Below are 5,750 nucleotides of genomic sequence, written 5' to 3' on the forward strand. Positions count from 1 at the left end.
TGAATGACATGGGGCCAACATGTCTTAGGATGTCAGACTGTGGCAGGCAGATGACATCTTCCGTATGTTGGTGGCTATATAATGTCTTTGTTCTATACATATTAGTCGCTAACACTGAATTAAAAGAACAGAATTTTCCTCGCAGTTGTGGCGAGGATCTATGATACTCAGGAGACAGTAAAGTATAGTTTTTGTATCAGTTAGCTATCGCTGCTTAACAAACAACCTCAACATTTCAGTGGCATCTAACAAACCTTTAGTATTTGCTCACAAGCTTGCAGGCTTCTGGGATGGCTCTGTCCCCCGTGTCCCTTTTCCTCCTCTTGGGTCTAGCAGGCCGGTCAAGCCGTGTTCTTTTCTTTTGTGGGAGGAACTGCAAAATTACATGCCACAGGGCATGGATCCTAGCAAGGGTGATGAGTTGGGACAATAGTTCAATTTCTCGGTGTGTAGAGATGCTATTATGGAGTCAGACAGACTTGGATTTCAACCCCTGTGCCATCACTGATGAATTATGACTTGAGCAAATGACTTAGCCACTTTGAGCTCTGGTTTCTCATCCATCTGATAAAAGGGTATAATAATGTCACCCATATCTTGGTGGTGGTGTGAGGATTACATGAAATGATAACACACAAGCCACTTAGAGTTTCTGGCATTTGGTAAGTGCTCAATAAATTGTAGCTGAAAACAAAAGCTCTAAATAGAAGAATACAGTCCTTCAGGGTGTGGATACAAACTAGACATCTACTTTTGACATTAGCCACCATGAAAATGACTGCTTTGTTGCTCTTCCCGGAACTACAGTGACCTGAAGGAGTCTATGAATCTCTAAGTATGCCTTGCTTGGATCACCATGACAGATCTTAACAGCTCTGGCCCTTGGAATAGCCATCAAGTTAAGCCTTAAATTGATCAGCAGGGAAACAAACAACAGCAGTTGCTCAGGATAGCAATATTTCAAGGACGCCAACAGATGGGAGGCCAGATTGTGACTATGCTCGACTCCAAGGAATATATCAGAAAACATCAATGTATTTGTTCAGGTTAAATATTTTCAATTCAGTGGGCTAACAATTGTAAGCAAAGTAACATCCTTTTACCGAAAAAATAACAACAACAAAGTAGCCTGCTGTGCCTGAATAGCTTGTGCAGTAAAAACAAATAATACAGTTAGATAGTGGGGTTTTTTTTTCCCCTAGTGGCGGTCTTCCTTATTTAGATATTTCAATTTATTGGCGAGAGCTGCTAACCTCAGTACTGCGTACTCTGGAACCCACCACGGCAACAGTAATTGCATTCAAGATACAGCCCCATTAGATGTTGTAATCCCAAGTTACATGTGACCCAATGAAATGAAGACGATAAGGCAGTGGGGAGGTTACACATTTAATACTTTTTATCCTAGAGTTTATGTCTCCAATTTTCATGCATTTCCAAGTTCCATTAACAAAAGAAGGGGGGAAAAAAAGCTCCTATTATGTAGGATTGAAATGGATTTTTTAAACTAGTGACTCTCTCTCTCTCTCTCTCCAAACTCTTTCAAGATAAAATCTACCTGCAGTGGTGATGATCTGATGGAATGGGCTTTTTGAAAGTCCTGTAGCATGTCAGGGCTGGAAGGGGTCAGAGAAAATGTCCATCCCCCACCCTCTTATTTACAGAGGAGAAGACCCTTTGCCCTGGAAATGTACACAGTCCCAAAAGAAATTCTCAGGAGTAAAGAAATCAAGCTATGAAAAGGCTATGTAAATAAGTGGTTTAATAAAGTTGAACATAGGATTTCTGTCATCTGAACCTTCTCAGGGGTGCTCTCGAATACTTGACTAGTTGTCTAAACTCCATATCCGTTCTCCACTTCTTAACCAGTAATAGACCCCTGTATTGTTTGGGCATCAGTATACCCCGTTGAAAAATTATACTTTCCAACTGCATTTGTGGAAAGGAGTGGCCAGTGAAATGTAAGTGGGAGTGTTGGGTGGTGCTTCTGGGAAAATTCTTTAAAGGAGGCTCTGAGCCCTTTTGGGGAGATAGGAACCCTTTGTCATTTCCTTTTCTTTAGTTATTCCTGCTTAGAATGTGGATGCTCTGGCTGGGGCTCCAGCAGCCATTTTGTGACCGTGAAGCAACCTTGAAGGTGAAAATTACAGGCTAAAGGTGGCAGAGAAGAAAGACAGAAGGAGCCTGGGTTGTTGGTGACTCTGTAGGGCTGCCATACCAGCCCTGGATACTTGACCTCTGGACACATTTTGCACAAGAGAAGGAATATCTTGTTTGAACCCTAATTATTTTTTGTATCTGTTAATATGCAGTGAAATCTAACCTTAACTGATATAAAGTTATCAGTTAAATAATAATAATAATAATAATAATAATAAATACATCTAAAAGAAATAAGAGACAAAACATACATAAATACCTAAAAATTTTAAAGTTATCACTTAAATAATAAATGTGTCAATATTAGACACCAAGAGAGGGACTGAGACTCAAAGAGGAAGAAGGGGAGACAGAGAAGGAGGAATAATGATAGCTTTATAATTTGCTGAAGTGTTTCACGTATCTAATCTCTCTTATCTGACAACCCTGTCTCTACCTTTTTTCTTCCACCCCCCTCCCCTCCCCCCTTCCTAACAACCTGTTCCCATTTCACAGATGAGGAAACGGAGGCTCAGAGATATTAAATGCTTGTTTAAAGTCACCCACTACGTAGTTGTTCACTGCTGGCCCCCACTGCCTAGCACAATGCCTGGCACACAGTAGGGAAGCAATAAATACGTTCTGATGAATAAATGCATCTTCTGCTTTCATGAGGCCCTCTTTCCATAGCCTCTTTGTGCCACTTTCCTGATTTCTCAGAAAAGTGATGGGAATATGGGAGAAAGGAAAGGAGCTTTTATGTAGCTCAGTGGTAGAAAGAGGCTTCCAATCAGCTTCCTCAGGGTCATGGCCATTGTTGGTGGAGACAGTGGGAGAGGATAGATACTTGTTGTTTTTGCATTCCTCGGGCCTTTCCTCTAGTGACAACCCCTTGATTTCTTTTTGCGGATGCTTCAGGTTACTCTGGCATCATCCTTGGCTCAGGGGTGGGAAATCAGCTCAAGTGGGACTCATCAGAGGCTTGCATTCTGGGGGCCACAGTGACTGATCAGGGAAGGACGTGGGATCGGATCAAATCTACTGACATGCGATAAGTCATTACATCTTCATTATGAAAATCTGTAAATGTCCTTTAATCCCAAAGTAGAAATAATGGCATAGAGAAACCCCGCCTACCAAATCACCCAGACTCAACAGTTTGGCCACAACTTGCTTTGCCTTCTCTTTATCTCCCCATTTCTTGCTGAGGCTTCTTAAAGCAAACCCAGATATTTACCATTTTACCCCCCACTATTTGAATTTGCATCTCTCAAATAGAAAGGCATTTGCTTACATAACTACTGCAATGAGACCTTTGCTGAAACAACTGAGAGAACCACAGGTGTTTCTTTCCCAACTCAGGGGGATGGAGCCCTGAAAAGGTTGGAAGCATCTCATAGAGTCCAAGAATAAAGTCAAGTAGTGAGGACACAGTCTGAGGATTAGAAAGAAGGGTCCTGATGACACGGTGTTGGTTCCTAGATCAAACCTTACCTGAAGGCCGTGTCAGCATATTACATTAAACACCAAGTTCTGTATTTCCCTTATTCCAGTTTGAGTAGGGCTTTGTGTTGTTTACAACCAAAAAGAGTCTTCACTGACTCAGAAACCAATAATCTTTCTGCTGGGATGATGGTTTTGTTTCCTACAATAGTTTGTCTTGAAACAGACCTCAGTCCAATAGTCCAGTAAATAAAAACACATAAAACTGGTCTACTGAGGAAGAGGAACACCAACATACCCACTCTTATCCTTACAACCATCTTCGAAGGGGGAAACCTTGACTTGGATTTTCTCTCGGAAGCAGGTAAGACCCCTTGAGGATGGGGGTGCAGTGTGTGGATTTTTCCTCTATTCCAGAAGCAGAATTTTCCTTCTACGCTGGGAACATAAGGTTGGAAGTGGCAAATCGTGGGAGTAGGAAGATTTAGCACCAGCTTCCATCTGCTCCCAAGTCACTCGACTTGTAGGAGACCCTGGCCCCAGATCTGTGGGGCAAAGTTGGCAGACCCCAACTTTTAACTTCTGTTTCACATTTTCGTAGCTTCTTGGACTCTCTTTTCACTCCTATTCCCCACCTCCCAATTTGTCCTTCTGTCAGGAGTAATATGAAACGGAGGATCATGGGTGGGCATTATGAATGCTCTGAATTTGTGTGCAAAAACAGTCTTGTGCATAGTCATGTCCACATTTTTTTTTCTAGCAGTCATGGCTTTCATTAAGAAACCAAAAGGTTCTGAGACCCGTAAAAGCATAAGACCCAATGCCTTGTAGGTGCTTATTCACTATTAGATTGTCTCCACTATTTAACCTTAAAAGAATTCACCGTTCACCGTGGGTGGAGCAGAAGAATCCACTAACGGCCTAAGTATTGATTAGTTGCATTAACAGAGTGAAGGGCAGTGAACTGCTCAACTGTGACAACTCGTAATCCAGTCAGTTGTGGTCTTGCCCATAGCACTGCCTTAAGAGTCTGAAGACCTCATTTTTTTTTTCTTTAAAGATTTTACTGGGGATCTGGGGAACTGGAGAAGGGGAACAGCCAAGTTGTTGTCCTTCAGTCTTAGTTGTGGAGGGTGCAGCTAGCTCAGCCCCAAGTCCAGTCGCCGCCCGGCCACCCGTCAGCAGCTTGTGGCCACTCAGCTCAAGGTGCCGTGTTCAATCTTAGTTGTGGGTGGGTGTAGCCTACCATCCCATGCGGGAGTCCAACCGGCAACCTTGTTGTTAGGAGCAGGTGCTCTCACCAGCTGAGCCATCCTGCCACCTGTTGGCTGCTCAGCAGCAGATCAGCTCGGGCACAGTTCACTGGCCCATGTGGGAATCGAACCGGCGACCCTGTTGCTCAGAGCTCGCCCTCTTAACCAACTGAGCCACTTAGCCAGCCCTGAAAACCTCACTTTCAATAGCAGTTCTACTCACATCCTGTGAGAATATGGGCCTGTTATTTAGCCTTTCTGGTATTGCGGGTTGAAGCCCTAACCCCCACTACCTCTGAATGTGGTGCCTTTGGAGATAAGGTCATTGTAGACATAATTAGTTAAGATGAGGTCGTACTGGAGTAGGGTGGGCCCCTTGTCCAAGCTGGCTGGTGTCCTTATAAAAAAGAGGAAATTTGGACACAGACATATGAACACGAAGACAGAGATTGGAGTAATGCAGCAGAAACCAACAAACCCCAAAGATGGCCGGCATACCACCAGAAGCCAGGGGACAGGCATGGGACAGATTCTCAGCCCTCAGAAGGAACCAACCCCACTGACACTCTGAGCTGGGCCTTCTGGCCTCGAGAGCTGTGAGACATTACGTTTCCATTGTTTAAGCCCCCCAGTCTGTGGCGGCCTTAGGAGACTATACACGGGGTAAGTCAGACACAGAGATGCATGGCTGGGCTTCCTGTCCAGTTGTAGGGAGTGTGGCCAGCAGACTGCCTCTAGCTGTCAGCCCTTCAGGCTCAGGCGCAGCTGCAGACCGCCACCTTGCCTGTGGTCATCCCTTTCCCTGGGAAGCCGGCATCCAACATCTGAACCAGGTAGGGATAGAAAGCCAGATGGAGCCTGGTCAGCTCAGCCCAATGCTGAACAGCTAGCTCCCTTGGACAATACTTGCCCCAG

The sequence above is a fragment of the Hipposideros armiger genome, unplaced genomic scaffold (assembly GCF_001890085.2).
Source record: "Hipposideros armiger isolate ML-2016 unplaced genomic scaffold, ASM189008v1 scaffold_62, whole genome shotgun sequence".
Classification (NCBI taxonomy): domain Eukaryota; kingdom Metazoa; phylum Chordata; class Mammalia; order Chiroptera; family Hipposideridae; genus Hipposideros; species Hipposideros armiger.